General features: G+C 46.6%; 1 long non-coding RNA gene across 1 annotated transcript in view; it reads left to right on the top strand.

Moving 5' to 3' along the window:
- LOC146191548 (uncharacterized) overlaps positions 1 to 564 on the top strand; it is a 96,433-nt gene extending 95,869 nt beyond the window's left edge. Inside the window, exon 3 of the long non-coding RNA XR_014706357.1 lies at positions 439 to 564. This is a non-coding gene — a long non-coding RNA (uncharacterized LOC146191548). The remainder of the gene's footprint in view (positions 1 to 438) is intronic.
- Positions 565 to 20,723: the final 20,159 nt, after the last annotated feature.

Genomic DNA, 20,723 nt, shown 5'->3' on the forward strand with positions numbered 1-20,723 from the left:
AACATACATCCAAATTAAAACACGTGCAGCCCAACTAAGGGAGTTTAGTAATTTTAAACAATGGAGAAAATGTTTGCTGCCACAAATTAAGGCATACAAAAACAGAACATGGGAACTGAAAAAGTGTCTACATTCAGAAATATGTATGAGTTTAGATTATCTGCTTTAGCACCTTAGAAAACTAAAATATTTGAAGGGCTGCTTTCAGATCTTTTCATTGCCAAGTATTGTAATCGTCGGCCACTATGCTTATAAATGCAAGTTGAAACCATTCTTCAGAACTGCAAGGAAAAGGAAACTTCTCTCATCTTCACCGCAGTCTCCTACGTGAAAAATGTTTTGAAAGCGTGCACTTCCAGTATGAATCGCCACACAATGTTGAAGTTTCAAGTGTGCTTTTTTGGCGTTGAACACTTTTTATCTTGATTTGGTTTGCAGGGCTTAACGTCTCAAAGTGACTGAGGCTATGAGAGATGCCGTAATGAAGACTCCTGGGGATGCAATAAGTAGACAACTCTGAAGACACCTAAAACCGTCTGAAAATTGCCCAAAACAAAATAAAGGTCTACTTTCCTTCATTCCTTTCTCTTTTCTTTAAATCCTTCCTCCCTTTCATCCGTCCGTCCGTCCGTCCGACAGTCCCTCCACCCACCCACCCAAACCCACCCACCCACCCACCGACCCGTCCGTCCGTCCGTCCATCCATCCATCCATCCATCCATCCATCCATCCATCCATCCATCCATCCATCCATCCATCCATCCATCCATCCATCCATCCATCCATCCATCCATCCATCCATCCATCCATCCATCCATCCATCCGTCCATCCGTCCATCCGTCCATCCGTCCATCCGTCCATCCGTCCATCCATCCATCCGTCCATCCATCCATCCATCCATCCATCCATCCATCCATCCATCCATCCATCCATCCATCCATCCATCCATCCATCCATCCATCCATCCATCCATCCATCCATCCATCCATCCGTAAGTCCGTCCGTCCGTCCGTCAAACCATTAGCCTCCACCGAGTTCTTTAGCGGCTCCTACAGAATGGCGCGTAGCAGTTCGTGTTCTCCCTCCTGAATGGTGGACGTTTTTGAATATCTCCGTGTTAGAAAGTAAACAGCCGTTTTCCAGTAACCCTCAAAGTGAAAGTTAAAAACGTTGTATCTTTTCTGCACTCACCTATGTGGCAGTAACGTGGAGGCTGACGAAAGCAGTTCAAGTTAAACTGAGAACCACATAGAGAGTCGTGGAAAAGAAGATGATTTGTGTAACTTAAAAAAAAAATAGAAAGCGTGCGGAGTGGGTCAGAGAAATAACAGAGACGACAAGCGCGGCAGTCTCGAATTTCCGTAAGCTCATATTAAAAATCAGGAGAACACTTACGCCCACCGCTAAGGGTTAGAAGCGATGGCGGTTCATACCCAACAAAGTAGTGATCTCAGTTTTCATGTTTATTTCTTATATATTTTCTCTTAATTCCCGACAAGCGAACCGTCAGCTCGAAAGCCACTTCCTAAAACTTGATGCGTCCTAGTACGCGTTCAGCAGAACACGCTGTATTTGTTCGATGAAACTCCGGAAGACTCCATCGGCTATTACGCAATAGCGTTTCTCACACACGGAGATTTCTCTTCGCTTTTTTGCTTTCATTTATTGTGGATTTTAGTGTTACAACGGACAGCAAAACCGGTACCGGCGTTTCTGCAACACGGGGTCCCGATGGAGCCCTGGCGTAAAACAGCAGAAAAGAAGTCCTCTAAGTAGAAGCTTTATGAAGCACGACACCAAACTTCAGCGAAAGAAATATTCAGGGGAGGCTTTGCACGTCCTTCTCAAAAATATGTAGCAAAATATTATGCGTATCTTTGTTTTATTAGTGTAAATTGCAACGGTATCGGTACTATAGATATAGCATAGTAAGCGAAAACTCCACATCTAGGCTTCTTTTCAATGACAGTACTAATCAAGGAAATAGAGGCACTTCCTAGTATGTTTTTGTTACAGTGACGTCATCCCAAAATGTTTGTAGGGGGGCAATGTTTGCAGTAAATAATTTGACACTTGCTCTCTTTCTTCGCTCCTGACAGCCGCGAAACTGGAGGACCACCTTGAGATTTGTCTAACAGTTATTTACCTCGATTTAAGGTGCTAAAATAAACAAATGAAGACACGACAGACGAACTGCGGAATTACGTCATGTTGTAAACGCGCTTGCGCGTAAAATGGTAAGGGCAGGCACATTCCGTTGAATGGGAGATCTCTCAAAGAAAGAAAATTCTTCGGAGTAGGTTCAATTCCATAAATATGTTCTAACAGTGGTGTTCACCTTCTTTAGTGTAAACGTCCAATTTGTGCAGCGCATCAATACAAATACTAGAGTGTAACAATTACTCCTCAATGTGCGCCCTGTTGTCGTGGCTCAGTCTCTTGTGAGTTGATGAAGAGTGTTCTTTTCCTTCTTCTTTGCGAAAGTACATCACTTTATTATGAAATTCCTTTCTTCAGTGAAACATTTCACTATTTCTCATGGAGCATACGCAGGCGTAAAAGTGACCCCTAATTCAAGTAATCAGATTTTCAAAATACAGTGAGAACTCGTAATTGTTTTTGCTCTGCAATGGACTACGTCTTTTTGGTAAAGTAATTCGTTCCATCGATTAGCATAACTCGTCGATCACTACCCACTCACAGTAAACCTCTTGCGTCCACCTTTGCTCCGACATTTCGAGATTTTTAACAGTGCTGCTGACGTAGCAATGGCTGGCTTCGCAGACAAACGAATATGCTTCTCAGGCCTTTGCACTGCTCTTCCACGAGAGCGGCGGCTTAGTTAAGTAGCTGGCATTGGAAATAAAATGGGTTTTGCTTGGCGAGGCTCACAGCATTTGGAAAATGCGGAGCGCGCAAAGAAATGGTGCGAGATAAAATGAGTCCGTCTGTGCCTTAATTCAGCGATGGCATAAAGTTCACAGATCAAAAGCAGGAAGTGGTCAGCAAAAAGAAGGAAGCAGACGAACCACGCTCTTGTAATTGTTTTAAGATGCGTTTTAGATCCGCGTTCTTTTACGCCGCTAATATTGTGACGAAGAAGAACTGATAGATTGTACAGGGAGGCGAAGACACTGAAGTGTGCGTGCGGTTAACTGGGCGGCACTGTATTTCCCGCTGTGCTAACTGTGCTGTGCTGAATTAACTGGCCATATCAAGGTCCCGTAAGATCTTGGTGGAGGCTGTAATTCAGTCCCTGTACCCCAAGTTGACCTCCAAAGCGGTCGGCACATCGCACCCATCAACATGTCTACTGTCGCTGACACAGTAGCAACCGTCTCTTCGTCGAGGGCCTCACAAGCCGTCGTCATGGTCCCGCCTCGCGACCCTGGCCCATTCTGTGGCAGTGATGACAACGTCGACGTACACGACTGAATCGACCTGTATGAGTGGGCCTGCGCGAATAATCGGCGGGATGCCACAATGATGATAGCCAGCCTAATCTTCTTTCTGACAGGCACGGCGCGCAAGTGGTACGTCACACACAAGCCAGAACTATCTTCATGTGCAGTTTGTAAGCAAATTAGGCATGACCTATTTGATAAGCCCATTGGAAACCTGCTCGCCGCCAAAAAATGCCTGGCGTCACGCGCACAAACGGCCACAGAACCATACGACGCCTACATAGAAGATGTGCTTGCTTTGGCCGCAAGGTGGACAACGACACGACTGAAGAAGAGAAAATAGGCCATATACTCAAAGGTATTGCAGATGAAGTCTTCAATCTTGTATTATGTAAAGACTGCGCAACCGTCGATACCGGGTTGCAGACCCGTCCCATCTTCGAACAAGCTAAACGTAGTCGAATATCGTCTCGTTTTGATCGGCTGCCAAGCATCCTGCTAGTTCTACCTGCTCTGGTTCAGGGACTTTAGGGCAGCAGTCTGCTTCAGATAACTTCACCCGCATCGTGCGCCGACAATTAGAGGCACTGGCACTTGTTGTTGCACCTGCTCCTTCATTACCTTCTGACTACACTGCATCAGTTTCCTCGATTAATGAAGCCGTCTGCCAAGATGTCGCTAACATGGGGATCTCCACACGTCCCACCATGAACGAACAACGCGCTCTTCCATGACCTCTTGTTATTGCCGCTACCACTCCCCGAAGTGGTTTCTATCCCCAATACAGCTCTCGACATGCAGCGGAATGGCTCACTCCTGACCACCGTCCCATATGCTTTCTATGTCATCGAGTGGGACATACCTCCTGCCACAACCATGCCGCAGGCCATTGGTGCTCAGCACTCTGCTTTTTCAACAATCAGCACGACGTTGGCCCACCACGCAATTATGCACCACGTTTTCCGTCTCAAGCACCCTACCAAGTTCTTCCCGCCCCGAACCGAAGTCGCTTTGTCCCCGCAAACCCCTCGCTTCCACTCTTCTGTTTCTCGCCGCATCTCGTCACCTTCCTATAGCGGCCACTTTGCGGGAAACTAGAAAATGCAGCTCCCGGAGATGACGCTGCATTCTGGACTCGGACTGCAAATCCTCTACCAACCTTTAATGTACCAAGTAACTTGATCATTATTTCTGTTTATGGTGTTTCTGTTCCTGCCCTTATTGACACTGGGGCCCAGGTACCTGTTATACGCTCCTCTTTTCCCCATAGCCTGGAAAATTAATTACTCCAGCCGCGACATTTACCATACACGTAGCCGACGACAGTTGTGCTGCTGTAGCCAGCATGTGTACTGCCCGCGTAAGTGTTGGCGATCAACCCACTTTTGTTCGTGCTGCACAGCTGTCCTCAAGACGTAATTCTTGGTCTGGAGCTTTTATCTGCTCATAAGCCCTCATTTACTGTTATGCTGCTCTTCTGCGCTTCGACCTGGCTATTTACTCTGAGGACCTACCAAGCCCACCTCGCTTTCGCTCCGCCACATTCTGTCCCCTGCCACTAGAAGCTTTCGTTTGTGTCCCTTTAGTGCCCTATCCAGCTGTTTCTGGCGGTGACTATCTTTCCTGCCCTCTCACCGATGTCTTTCTGTAACGTAATATTGCTGTCCGTCATCTCACCGTCCATATCCGTCAAAATCAAGCCACTCTGCCTGTCCTCAACTTCAGTTTATCGTTACAGGTTCTCCCGAAGGCATTGTACTTGCTGAACGGTCCTTTCTGAGTGAACGTTCAGTCTCGATTCTGACACACGATTCTCAGTCTGACGTTCTTAGTACCCCGCCCAGCCCAGCTCCAGTTCTGATATTATGTCTGCGATGATTGTGGCAGGTCTACCACATGGTTTTGTACAACATCTGCACAAGCTTCTGCTTACTTACAGCGAGACCTTCGAAATTGGCCGTCGTCCGCTGAGTCAAACAACCGCCGTTGCTCACCTCAGAGACAACAGTTGCGTCTGCCCTGTCCACCAGCACCCATAGCGTCTCCCATTCACAACGTCAGGTAATACAAAGTACTACAATGTCTATCCTCTCCTTCGAATAGACGATGCCATCGAATGCTTACACTGAGCCAAGTACTTTTCATTGATTAATCTCCGTTTGGGCTACTGGCAGATTACCGTGCACGAACGCGACCGAGAGAAAACAGCGTTCATCGCACCAGATAACATCTACCATTTCAAGGTGGTGCCGTTCGGCATTTATAATGCTCATGCGACCTTCGAACGAATGATGGACTGTTTGTTCCGAGGTTTCAAATGAACCACTTGAATGTGTTATTAAGACAATGTTAACGTTTTTCATCCCCATTCGAAAGCCACCTGGATCGTCTTCCTACAATTCTCACAATTATCCGTAGAGCTGGCCTTCAGCTCGATGGCAAAAAATGCCGCTTCGGTCACACTCAAACTAAGATTCTTGGCCACCTGGCTAATCGGCCGCTTTTCGAAGGAGGCGCCCGTGTGCTGTGCGATGTCAGTGCATGTTAAACAACCCCAGGTGGTCGAAATTTATGGAGTCCTCTACTACGGCGTCTCTCAGAGCCTGAGTCGCATTGGGACATTAAACCCCACAAACCAAACCAAACGTAATTGTGACAGCGTCTAGCCCGACCCAAAATCCGTGCAATCAGTTCATTCCCAGCTCATAGTTTCGCGCTTGAGGTCCGAAGGTTCCTCGATTTGTGCTCCTACTTTCGTCGCTTTTGGGAACATTTTGCAGCCATCGCCCGTCTTCTCACCAGCCTGTTGAAAAAGGACGTGCCCATGTGCTGGGGCCCGGACAAGGCGGACGCTTTCGCAGCACTTATTGCCGCACTTACTACACCACCAGTCTTAGCCCATTTCCACGTCTCAGCTTTGACAGAGCTTCGCACCTACGCAAGTGGCTATGGCATTGGTGCAATCCTTGCTCAGCGACAGAGTGGTCACTGCCGAGTTAGCGCTTAAGTCATCTCCTATCCGATTCAGAACAATATTCTTCAGTTACCGAGAGTGAAAGCCTTGCCCTCGTGTCGGCCGTCACCAGATTTCGTCCCTAATTTCTTGGCCGACATTTTACCGCGGTTACAGATCACCATGCACTTTGCTGGCTTTCTTAAAGACCCTACTGGCCGTATTGGACGCTGAGCGTTAAGACTCCAGGAGTACACCTTGTCGATAACTTGTAAATTCAGTCGACGCCATGAGCTTGTCGGGACAAACAGAAGACGTTTTCTGCCGCTACCCAGTTGATTCCCCTCTTTGCGAGTGCGGAGTTGGTAATTGCGTATTCTCGTTCTCCAATTTCTTTAACATTTGCATTTGTACAAGGTTCCTAAACACGGTCAAATTCTCGTATATAAGGCACTTGAGTCAAATTCAAGGACGTGCTGGTATGCAAGTATGCAAGAAGTCTCCAGTAAAAGCTATTCACGTAAGTTATGCAATATTAACTTAAAAACATTTGCACAAGTGTAGAAGATTTTGTGTTGGGATATTCCGCTTCACTATAGTGCTGGTGTGATATTCATTGAAAATTGAAATGGAGACATGAAAGCCTTTGCTCGATATCTGGGAAAATGACATAACTTCGTACTTTAATGTTTATTCTTTGGCACATCAATCAATATCAGAGACCTTAAACATGCATAATTTTTCATTAAATTCGGTGATAGAAATATTGCGGATGTTGTCCAGATGGTTTTTTGAAAAGTTTTGACTGCACCTTTTCTGAAATTACCAATACACACTGAAGAAGCAGGAAATTCGACTCCGAAAATTACTCTGATTCTCAGAATATATTGAGATCACGAAATCATAATTTTTTTGCAAAACTAAGTAAAACAAAAGAAACCACCATGCAGTACAAACATAAATAAGTCCATTTCGCTTAGAGCCAGCATTAGTCTTTGAGAATAATGGTCCCGGCATCAGCCATTTGTTACAAGCACTGATTGCGAACGCACTTTTGGGCCGAGCTTCTGCCGCAAAGTACTAAAAGCAGAAAAGAACGCTGATTTTGTGTTAACCCTGAATGCAGCATTACGGCCCCAGAGCTAAAACAAATCTGAAGCTAGTTTGCTTTTTATATATATGTTGGGTTATCTAAAAACAGACCATATATTGTGTGTACATAGCTGTTCCGCATACATAACTGGATATCTATTCGTGCTGTCCTGCTCACGATTCATTTTACTCTGAAGGAGACACGGAAGTGTCAATACTGAGTGCAAGAACTGCTGTTGAAAGCCCACAGAGGCACTCGTCGCATGACTTCCACATGTGCGGAACCACGTTTTGCAGCAGTTAGTAAAGAGGTTTCCCGCCTTTAAGTGACTAAACGAGCTGTGTACACAGCATACCGGCGATTCGCCTTGCGCGTCGCAATTTTAGCATTCTGGGTGCTACGAGTGGCGGCAGATTTTTGTGACACATGCGTTCAGAGACACACCGCCAGTGTCACAGAGTGTGCGCAAGCGGCAAGGAGAGTACATGTGGGGACATTTCTTGACAGATTTGCATTTACTAAAAATATGTTCCTGCGTACGCGATGCTTTCTGCAGCGCAAAAAAGGAGCCGCCAGAGAAGACGGCGCAGACTTCCTACTTCAAGACAAGCTTTATCTTTAATTTAGGAGGAAACGCTGGCATTCAACGGAAGCCGAGGAAGCGAGGAAAGGAGAAACATTCAGCGCAGGCTATGCTTCCAAGCGAGGAAATCTGCGCTAAGGTCGTGTTTCTAACCCGTTCGTGTCGGCGTCTTTCGTTTACTCTACGCAGAGGTGTCGCAAAAAACCATTAGTTGCTCACAGCGGCGGTGTCGGCTCATCACGCCGGGCATCGTCAGTTTACGCAGTAAATACAGGACTTCGAAATAAATGTGAACAAAATTACCTGTGAACAAAAATAAACTCGATGGCAATATTCGAGCGAACATCTTACATATTATGGAGAGAAAGGGAAAAACAGAGGTAAGGATGACCAAATTTATTCCCGACTTCATTTGTCTTGCTTACTGCAAAAACATTGCTTTTTGTAAAATTCATCTCGTAGTGTCATCAGAGGGGAACAGGTTCTCTGTATGTTATTTGTATTTCAAGGCAGATATCTGATGTTCCTATGCACACGGCATCTCCAATAGATTGTAATTATGAGTCATACAAAATTTCGAGCTAAATATACACAACATTAGAACATGAAGTAGTCAGACTTTCTCGCGAAGTTAAGAATGGCTGCGCAGAAAACTATTCGCGCCTATATGCTCTGTTATATCTCCATGAGAAACACGCGCATGAGAACACAATGACTAGGATTCAAACCGGCTGAACCAAGTTTAGAGAGCGGAACCTTAATTATGCATGGTCAGACATGATTTGCTATGGTTTCACTCCTCCATGTCTGTCTGTGAAAGTAAAAAAAAAATACAGTCGAAGCACTAGCTCCAGCTCGCGACTCCCCTATGGCTGTCTGCAAACGTCAAGGACACCACAGCCGGGTTAGACGACACAAAGCGGTCGAGGAAAATTTGAAGTTGTAGGTACCAGGAGGCACGTTAGACTGCCGGCGGGGGGAGAGGGGGGGAGGAGGGGGCGAGGGTAAGTATAGGCAATGAAGTGGAAGGCTGTGTCGCTTTGTGCCAGGCAATATTGCATACTTGGGGAGATATTTATCACCCCGAATAAAGTTTGCCAGGTGTGGGAAGAGGCGACGGGTGTGCGAAGTAGAAGCGAAACAGGAAAGAAAGTGAACGCTGCCGGCTCCGCGTACCGCACGGGCTATGAGCCAGAGGCGCCGAATCCTCAATCATCACCTGATGTCAAATCCTAGATTCAAGTGACACTCACGAGTGGTAACAAGGAAGATAACGCTCTAAAAACAGTAATTGTTTGCTTTCCAGTTGAAGCCTTTGTTGCAGAGATACAATTGGGGTTACAGTCGTGAGAAAAAGTCGCATACAACACTCAGCCAGTGGCGGAGCTAAAGAATACCACATTTCTACTTCATATTGCAAGAGCTATATGGGATTGACACAATAGTGGCAGGGCCCCATTTTATTCACATGAATGTGTCACTGTCGCTTTTCCTGTCGCTGTCGCTAGATGCAGTTTTCCCGAGCTTCATCACCGGCTTAGTGTTGTATACCGCCTTTGCTTACAACATTACATACGATGTCTATGTGCAATCGCAAACTGATTTTCAAATGCATGCAGTGCAGATGCATGTGAAATAGGAAGCGAAATGGAATGACATCCCCAAAACGCTGTCCGAAATACGGTTGACATAGAATTTTATATGGAAAGTGAACAATCAGGCTCCATTACGTTGCTGCGACCATATAGTGGTTCAAACGAGGTAGCAGGGGTGGGCCCTTGCTATAGTGGTATTTGCTAGGCCTTCCGTTGTCCTACACGCCGTTTTGGTGACAGATATCGGCTCTTACAAATTCAAAGTCACGGTTGCCATCGGGCGGTATATGGGGGCTAGTATGACTTTCCTCCTAAGAAGGATGTTAAGTGCCAGGAAATGTGTTAGAAAAAAATGAAGCTTTGTGAAATTTTTTCTTTTTGTACACATTTTCTGTTGGCTGCTAACAGAAAAACCTGTGAACTGACAAAAAGATAAGAACAGAAAACGTGGCATAAAAAATAGTTATTGTTTATTCCACAAAATGTTCTTTAAACTGTCAACAAAAAAACCTGAGATAAAAACGGCATTCACAGAAAACTTCGTAGAACAAATGTTTTCAAGGGACATCTACCAGAAATGTCTTGGTGCGTCGAAAGAAGGTGCTGTTCGATACTTGTGGTTTTTTCCAATGGTTATGGAAGCAAATTTTCTTGTTTGCTTGCTTCGCCGTCCTTCCGTGCTTCCGTACTTAGGAGGCGTCCACGTTTACGCTATAGCGTCATTGTGCTGGAGCTGCCAGTGTAAGTGAATATGCACCTGACACGAGCCTTACACTGTGAATAATGAACCTCGTGGTTCATGAGAAGGAGGAGGAAGGGTACAAATATGAGAGAGAGAAGAGTGTGGTCCCATGGAGACTGTCACATTTTCTGCTTGGGAATAACCAGAGTGGTATAAATGTCTGCTCTTCCTGCTGCGGTAGTGAGGCAAGATCCAGGTTACGATCGAAGGATGACAACTTGCACTTGGGCGAGTTGCAGTTTATATCGATAACCAGCATACGGCTGGCAGAGGCGTGTGTGAACAGGTGCCACTGTTTTTAAAACGACATAGTTAAAGTCAATTTTTTCTAGAAAATGCCGCGGAAGCGCTTTTGGCGTGGCGTTGTGAGCGACAATCACGGGCATTTCTTTCGCGAGTGGTAGCTGAAAGCTGAGGTGGCCGGGCGCTGATTGGTTTTAGGGTGGTGCGGCGCCACACGATTACGAGAAATGGGAGATTTGACAAGAGCTTCATGGTTTTATTTAAAGCGAAGGCTGAAACGTATATAGAGCGACGTGGAGTACAGATTCTTTCTGGCTAGGAAGCCTTGAATGGCACATACGGTGCTGTGGTGGGTACCAAGAGTGCAGCTGATTTCTCGGATAGCTTTTAGGCGAGTGGAAAAAGTGAATGGGACCATACTAAAAAGGAATAAAAAGGTGATGCCCTCTTGGTGAGTAAGTGGAGAGTTGGTTGGAATGCTAGCGGCGTGGGATAAAGTCATACCTATGGTAGGTCTTCGATCGGTTTAGAAAGAAACATACATCCAAATTAAAACACGTGCAGCCGAACTAAGGGAGTTTAGTATTTTTAAACAATGGAGAAAATCTTTGCTGCCACATATTAAGGCATACAAAAACTGAACATGGGAACTGAAAAAGTGTCTATATTCAGAAATATGTATGACTTTAGATTATCTGCTTTGACACCTTAGAAAACTGAAATATTTGAAGGGCTGCTTTCAGATCTTTTCATTGCCAAGTATTGTAATCGTCGGCCACTATGCTTATAAATGCAAGTTGAAACCACTCTTCAGAACTGCAAGGAAAAGGAAACTTGTGCCATCTTCACCGCGGTCTCCTACGTGAAAAATGTTTTGAAAGCGTGCACTTCCAGTATGACTCGCCACACAATATTGTAGTTTCAAGTGTGCTTTATTGGCGTTGCACACTTTTTATCTTGGTTTGGTTTGCAGGGCTTAACGTCTCAAAGTGACTCAGGCTATGAGAGATGCCGTAATGAAGACTCCTGGGGATGCAATAAGTAGACAACTCTGAAGACACTTAAAACCGCCTGAAAATAGCCCAGAACCAAATAAAGTTCTACTTTCCTTCATTCCTTTCTCTTTTCTTTAAATCCTTCCTCCCTTTCATCCGTCCGTCCGTCCGTCCGTCCGTCCGACCGTCTCTCCACCCACCCACCCAAACCCACCCGCCCACCCACCCACTTACCCATCCACCCACCCACCCGTCCGTCCGTCCGTCCGTCCCTCCATCCATCCATCCATCCATCCATCCATCCATCCATCCATCCATCCATCCATCCATCCATCCATCCATCCATCCATCCATCCATCCATCCATCCATCCGTCCATCCGTCCATCCGTCCATCCGTCCATCCGTCCATCCATCCATCCATCCATCCATCCATCCATCCATCCATCCATCCATCCATCCATCCATCCATCCATCCATCCATCCATCCATCCATCCATCCATCCATCCATCCATCCATCCATCCATCCATCCATCCATCCATCCATCCATCCATCCGTCCGTCCGTCCGTCCGTCCGTCCGTCCGTCAATCCATTAGCCTCCACCGAGTTTTTTAGCGGCTCCTACAGAATGGCGCGTAGAAGTTCGTGTTCTCCCTCCTGAATGGTGGTCGTTTTTGAATATATCCGTGTTAGAAAGTGAACAGCCGTTTTCCAGTAACCCTCAATATGAAAGTTTAAAACGTTGCATCTTTTCTGCACTCACCTATGTGGCAGTAACGTGGAGGCTGACGAAAGCAGTTCAAGTTAAACTGAGAACCACATAGAGAGTCGTGGAAAAGAAGATGATTTGTGTAACTTATAAAAAAAAAAAAGAAAGCATGCGGAGTGGGTCAGAGAAATAACACGTTTAATGAAATTCTGCTGGAAACAAAGAAGGAATGGCCATGGGCAGGACTTGTAATGCGTAGAGAGGGTAACCGATACTCGTTAAAGGCAACTGATTGGATTCCAAGAAACGACAAGCGCGGCAGTCTCGAATTTCCGTAAGCTCATATTAAAAATCAGGAGAACACTTCACCCTTAAGGGTTACAAGCGATGGCGGTTCATACCCAACAAAGTAGTGCTCTCAGTTTTTATGTTTATTTCTTATATATTTTCTCTTATTTCCCGACAAGCGAACCGTCAGCTCGAACGCCACTTCTTAAAACTCGATGCTGTCTAGTGCGCGTTCAGTAGAACACGCTGTTTTTGTTCGGTGAAACTCCGGGGGCTTCCATTGGCTATTACGCAATAGTGTTTCTCACACACGGAGATTTCGCTTCTCTTTTTTGCTTTCATTCATTGTGGATTTTAGTGTTACAACGGACAGCAAAACCGGTACCGGCGTTTCTGCAACACGGGGTCCTGATGGAGCCCTGGCGTAAAACAGCAGAAAAGAAGTCCTCTAATTAGGAGCTTTATGAAGCACGACACTGAATTTCAGCGAAAGAAATATTCAGGGCAGGCTTTGCACGTCCTTCTCATAAATATGTAGCAAAATATTATGCGTATCTTTGTTTTATTATTGTAAATTGCTACGGTATCGGTACTATAGATATAGCATAGTTAGCGAAAACTCCACACCTAGGCTTCTCTTCAATGACAGTACTAATCAAGGAAATAGAGGCACTTCCTATTATGTTTTTGTTACAGTGACGTCATCCCAAAATGTTTGTAGGGGGGCAATGTTTGCAGTAAATAATTTGACACTTGCTCTCTTTCTTCGCCCCTGACAGCCGCGAAACTGGAGGACCACCTTGAGATTTATCTAACATTTATTTACCTCGATTTAAGGTGCTTAAAATAAACAATGGAAGATACAACAGACGAACTGCGGAATTACGTCATGTTGTAAACGCGCTTGCGCGTAAAATGGTAAGAGCAGTCACATTCCGTTGAATGGGAGATCTCTCAAAGAAAGACAATTCTTCGGAGTAGGTTCAATTCCATAAATATGTTCTAACTGTGGTGTTCACTTTCTTTAGTGTAAACGTCCACTTTGTGCAGCGCATCAATACAAATACTAGAGTGTAACAATTACTCCTCAGTGTGCGCCCTGTTGTCGTGGCTCAGTCTCTTGTGAGTTGATGAAGAGTGTTCTTTTCCTTCTTCTTTGCGAAAGTACATCACTTTATTATGAAATTCCTTTCTTCAGTGAAACATTTCACTATTTCTCATGGAGCATACGCAGGCGTAAAAGTGACCCCTAATTCAAGAAATCAGATTTTCAAAATACAGTAAGAACTCGTAATTGTTTTTGCTCTGCAATGGAGTACGTCTTTTCGGTAAAGTAATTCGTTCCATCGATTAGCATAACTCGTCGATCACTACCCACTCACAGCAAACCTCTTGCGTCCACCTTTGCTCCGACATTTCGAGATTTTTAACAGTGCTGCTGACGTAGCAATGGCTGGCTTCGCAGACAAAGGAATATGCTTTGGAGGCCTTTGCACTGCTCTACCACGAGAGCGGCGGCTTAGTTAAGTAGCTGGCATTGGAAATAATGTGAGTTTTGCTTGGCGAGGCTCACAGCATTTGGAAAATGCGGAGCGCGCAAAGAAATGGTGCGAGATAAAATGAGTTCATCTGTGCCTTAATTCCGCGATGGCATAAAGTTCACAGATCAAAAGCAGGAAGTGGTCAGCAAAAAGAAGGAAGCAGAGCGAACCACGCTATTGTAATTGTTATAAGATGCGTTTTAGATCCACGTTCTTTTACGCCGCTAGTATTGTGACAAAGAAGAACTGATAGATTGTACAGGGAGACGAAGACACTGAAGTGTGCGTGCGGTTAACTGGGCGGCACTGTATTTCCCGCTGTGCTAACTCTGCTGTGCTGAATTAACTGGCCATATCAAGGCCCCGTAACACCTTGGTGGAGGCTGTAATTCAGTCCCTGTACCCAAAGTTGACCTCCAAAGCGGTTGGCACACCGCACCCATCAACATGTATACTGTCGCTGACAGAGTAGCAACCGTCTCTTCGTCGAGGGCCTCACAAGCCGTCGTCATGGTCCCGCCTCGCCACCCTGGCCCATTCTGTGGCAGTGATGACAACGTCGACGTACACGACTGACTCGACCTGTATGAGTGGGCCTGCGCGAAAAATCGGCGGGATGCCACAATGATGATAGCCAGCCTTATCTTCTTTCCGATAGGCACGGCGCGCAAGTGGTACGTCACACACAAGCCAGAACTATCTTCATGTGCAGTTTGTAAGCAAATTAAACATGACCTATTTGATAAGCCCACTGGAAACCTGCTCGCCGCCAAAAAACGCCTGGCGTCACGCGCACTAACGGCGACAGAACCGTATGATGCCTACATACAAGATGTTCTTGCTTTGTGCCGCAAGGTGGACAACGACACGACTGAAGAAGAGAAAATCGGCCATATAATCAAAGGTATTGCAGATGACGTCTTCAATCTTGTATTATGTAAAGACTGCGCAACCGTCGATACTGGGTTAGAGACCCGTCGCCTCTTCGAACAAGCTAAACGTAGTCGAATATCGTCTCGTTTTGACCGGCTGCCAAGCATCCTGCTAGTTCTACCTGCGCTGGTTCAGGGACTTTAGGGCAGCAGTCTGCTTCAGATAACTTCACCCGCATCGTGCGCCGAGAATTAGAGGCACTGGCACCTGTGGTTGCACCTGCTCCTTCATTACCTTCTGACTACACTGCATCAGTTTCCTCGATAAATCAAGCCGTCCGCCAAGATGTCGCTAACATGGGGATCTCCACACCTTCCACCATGAACGAACAAGGCGCTCTTCCATAACCTCTTGTTATTGCCGCTACCACTCCCTGAAGTGGTTTCTATCCCCAATACAGTTCTCGACATGCAGCGGAATGGCTCACTCCTGACCACGGTCCCATATGCTTTCTATGTCATCGAGTGGGACATACCTCCTGCCACAACCATGCCGGAGGCCGTTGGCGCTCAGCACTGCGCTTTTTCAACAATCAGTACGACGTTGACCCACTACGCCATTATGCACAACATTTTCCGTCTCAAGCACCCGACCAAGTTCTTCCCGCCCCGAACCGAAGTCGCTTTGTCCCCGCAAACCCGTCGCTTCCACACTTCTGTTTCCCGCCGCATCTCGTCACCTTCCTATAGTGGCCACTTTGCGGGAAACTAGAAAATGCAGCTCCCGGAGATGACGCTGAATTCTTTTCTCGGACTACAAATCCTTTACCAACCTTTAATGTACCAAGTAACTTGATCATTATTTCTGTGGATGGTGTTTCTGTTCCTGCCCTTATTGACACTGGGGCCCAGGTACCTGTTATACGCTCCTCTTTTCCCCATAGCCTGGAAAATTAAATACTCCGGCCGCGACATCCACCATACACGTAGCCGACGACAGTTGTGGTGCTGTAGCCGGCATGTGTACTGCCCGCGTAAGTGTTGGCGATCTACCTACTTTTGTTCTTTTCACCGTGCTGCACAGCTGTCCTCAGGACGTATATCTTGGCCTCGAGGTTTTGTCTGCTCATCAGCCCCTCATTTACTGTTATGCTGCTCTTCTGCGCTTCGACCTGGCTATCTACTCTGAGCACCTACCAAGCCCGGCTTGCTTTCGCTCCGCCACATTCTGTCCCCTGCCACTAGAAGCTGCCGTCTGTGTCCCTTTAGTGCCCTATCCAGCTGTTTCTGGCGATGACGATCTTGCCTGCCTATCACCGATGTCTTTCTGTAACGTAATATTGTTGTCCCACGTCTCACCGTCCATATCCGTCAAAATCAAGCCACTCTGCCTATCCTCAACTTCAGTTTATCGTTACAGGTTCTCCCGAAGGCATTGCACTTGCTGAAAGTTCCTTTCTGAGTGAATGTCCAGTCTCTGTTCTGACGCATGATTCTCTGTCTGACGTTCTTTGTACCCCTGCCCAGCCCAGCTCCAGTTCTGGTATTATGTCTGCGATGATTGCGTCAGGTCTACCACTTGGTCTCCTAGAACATCTGCACAAGCTTCTGCTTACTTACAGCGACATCTTTGACATTGGCCGTCGTCCGCTGAGTCACACAACCGCCGTTGCTCACCTCAGAGACAACAGTTGCGTCAGTCCTGTCCACCAGCACCCATAGCGTGTCCCATTCACAACGTCAGGTAATACAAAGTGAGGTCGATAAGATGCTGGTGAACAACATCATCGAGCCTCCGAGTAACCCACGGGTATCTCCTGTGGTGCTCGTCAAAAAGAAAGACAACACAGGACGTTTGCGTTCATTACCACAATATATAACAAGATAACCAAAAAAGATGTCTACCCGCTCATTCGAATAGACGATGCCATCGACAGCTTGCACTGAGCCAAGTACTTTTTATTGATTAATCTCCGTTTGGGCTACTCGCGGATTACCGTGCACGAACGCGACCGAGAGAAAACAGCGTTTATCACACCAGATAACATCTACCATTTCAAGGTGGTGCCGTTCGGCATTTATAATGCTCATGCGACCTTCGAACGAATGATGGACTCTTTGTTTCGAGGTTTCAAATGGACAACTTGAATGTGTTATTAAGACATTGTTAATGTTTTTCATCCCCATTCGAAAGCCACCTGGATCGTCTTCCTACAATTCTCACCATTATCCGCAGAGCTGGCCTTCAGCTCGATGCCAAAAAATGCCGCTTGGGTCACCCTCAAACTAAGATTCTTGGCCACCTGGCTAATCGGCCGCTTTTCGAAGGAGGCGAAAAGCAAGGCGCCCGTGTGCTGTGCGATGTCAGTGCACGTTAAAGAACTCCAGGTGGTCGATATTTCTGGAGTCCTCTATTACGGCGTCTCTGAGAGCCTGAGTCGCTTTGGGACGTTAAACCCCACAAACCAAACCAAACCTAATTGTGACAGTGTCTAGCCCGGCCCAAAATCCGTGCAATTAGTTCATTCCCAGCTCATAGTTTCGCGCTTGACGTCCGAAGGTTCCTCGATTTGTGCTTTCCCAGAAAGGCGGCGGCAAGGTAAGCGGGGCATCTACCATTGATCCGCACGCGGTAGAAATTAGTAACACAAACAATACAAACAACAAAAATATTCCTGTCAAAAAGCTAAAGACGCGAGCAGTGATGCACTCAGACGCGAGCTTGAACTCGCTCGACTCAAACAAAATGAGCTCGAACGCAAGGTCGAGGAACTAACAAAAACACTAGAGGCACAACAGCGGGAGCTTGAAATCACTAGAGCCTTTCCAAAACAGCCACAAGCATCCAACAATGGAGAACTTGAAACACGAATGCAACAGATGATGCAGCAGATGATGCAGGATATGATGCGGCAAATCCAATCTCAAATGCAACAGATGCAAGCACAATTTCAGGGGCAGATCTCAGAAATCAAAAGTGCTTTTCGAAAACAAAGACATAACGAAAACATTAGGGAAAGAGCGTACAACCGTCCAGCGTTAACGGCGTTCGCTGTCGAACAAGGCAACAGCACGAACACGTAAACATGACCAAGACGCGTCAGCAAGACCAAGAAAACTTAGAAATTTGGCAATGGAACTGCAGAGGCTACCGCAAAAAACAGGCCCTACTAAAACAATACATAAACACACAGCTTACACCCCCCGATGTGATTGCGCTCCAAGAGACTGGAACCAGGCTCTCTTTACAGGGGTACGATGTTTACGAGAGCCAAAACGGAGGTAAAGCAGCCGTTCTAGTCATCAAAGCCATCACCGCAATCAGGCACGATACCATCGCCGACACGGACATCGAGCACGCGCTTGTCGAAATCATTCCGAAAAAGCGAAAGGGAAGGAGCACATTCGTACTAAACGTGTACAGCCCGCCAAGACAAAGAAAAGCCAAATTCTTCGAACTTTTCCACGGAGCGCACAAGCTGGCCAAAGAAAATGCACTCATTATCGTGGGAGATTTCAACGCCATTGACACTAGTTGGGGATACCGGAAACAAGATATCAAGGGAAGAACATTAGCGGACGTAGCCGAATATTTTGGCTGTAAGCTAATCACAGATCCCGCGACCCCCACGAGAATGGGTAATAGTGTGAGCACGGACACTTGCCCGTACCTCACGTTCGTAAGGAGGAGCAAGGAGTCACAGTGGGAAAACATGATGGAAAACCTAGGTAGCGATCACTTTATCCTCCGGACGCGAATAGCATCGGAAAGGGTAAGATACCGGATCGGACAAGCAAAACTCACGGACTGGAACGCGTTCCGCGGGGCTTGCAAAAAATCTGAAGGCGGCATTCAATCACTAGAAGACTGGAGCGGCATGTTGACAGAAACGCGAGACAAATGCACAAAAAGTGTAAGACGAACAACAACAACGCCAGAAGTAGACGGGCACCTTCTGCGACTATGGGAAGCTAGACGCTGTCTCACCAAAAGATGGCGGAAGCAAAAACACAACAGGAAACTAAAACTAAAGATAGCAGAAGTTACGGCAAAAGCTGAAGAATACGCAGCGCAACTCGCGACACAAAATTGGGAACAATTCAGCGACTCGCTTAAGGGAACCTTAGGTACGGCCAGAACCTGGAATCTCCTAAGGGCACTAATCGATCCGACCTAAACAAAATCAGAAAACAATAAAAGCATCCACTGATTCATCCACTCCTTCGAGGGTTCGGACACAGACCTTTTAGAGAAGGCACGAAAAAAAATGTTTCGGTGGTCTCAACCCCTCACGATACCAAGCAAACTATCGCGGAGCCGAAAACGAGAGACTCGACCGCCCAATAACTGTGGAAGAAGTTTATGCGGCCATAAGGAATACGACCAGAAACGCGGCAGCAGAAGCCGACAGAATCGACAATGCCCTGATCCGAAACCTGAGTGACGACCTTATACAAGAGCTCGTAAGTTTTCTAAACAAACACTGGGAGGCGGAGACGGTTCCCGAAGACAGGAAACACGCCGAAGTAATTATGATACCTAAACCTGGCAAACAGCTCCAAATTGAAAATCTCAGGCCCATATCACTCACGTCGTGCCTCGGCAAGCTTTACGTGCGGGTGGTGATGCTCAGACTGCAAAATTTTATGGAAGATAATGAACATGTACCCCATACCATGTTCGGCTTCAGAACAAAACTCTCGACGCAGGACGTGTTGCTTCAAATACAAGAAGATGTGCTCCGCAACGTACCCCGAACAGGTGAAAATGTCATAATGGCCCTTGACATCAAGGGAGCATTTGATAACGTCAGTCACGAAGCGATCCTTAGAGGCCTAGACGACCTGGACTGCGGACGCAGAATCCACGGGTACGTCAAAGCCTTCCTGTCAGATAGAACTGCCACCATCGGCATGGGAGACCTTCGATCGAACAAAATTCACGCGCCAAACAAAGGAACACCACAAGGATCAGTCATCTCACCTATCCTCTTCAATATAGCTATGATAGGTCTAGCACGAAAACTAGAGAAGATCGAAGGCATCAGGCACGCCATGTATGCAGACGACATAACAGTCTGGACGAACACCGGTTCCCTCGGGGAGAAGGAAGAAAAACTACAGGAAGCGGCCTCCTGTGTACAGAAATATCTCGGAGAAAGAGGACTCGCATGCTCGACTGAGAAATCGGAACTGCTTCGAGTGTAGAGACGCAAACAAAACCGGACCGTCCCAACCAGTGAGAACCTGAAACTCAACATCTACCTGGAAGGAATGCCCATCCCTGAAAAGACAAAAATAACAATATTAGGTATGTGGGGTCAATCGAACCAACGCAGTAGTCACACTTTTACCATGCTCAAAACAACAACGCTACAAGTGACACGCATGATCACCCGCATCACCAACAGGCGGCATGGCATGCGCGAAGAGGACACACTAAAACTAGTTAGAAACCTGGTAGTGAGCCGAATTATGTACAGCCTGCCCTACCAGTGCCTAAACAAGAGTGAAATACAACAAGCGGATGCCCTGCTATGCAAAGCGTATAAGACGGCGCTCCGATTACCGCGCAACACGTCTACAGAAAAGCTCATGGCGCTTGGATTGCAAAACACATTCGAAGAACTACGCGAGGCGCAGCTTGAGTCGCAAAAACTCAGGCTGCTGCAGACAACGACTGGAAGAGGGCTTTTACAGAGA

The sequence above is a fragment of the Amblyomma maculatum genome, chromosome 4, assembly GCF_055883805.1.
Source record: "Amblyomma maculatum isolate TAMU_Amacu chromosome 4, ASM5588380v1, whole genome shotgun sequence".
Lineage (NCBI taxonomy): Eukaryota > Metazoa > Arthropoda > Arachnida > Ixodida > Ixodidae > Amblyomma > Amblyomma maculatum.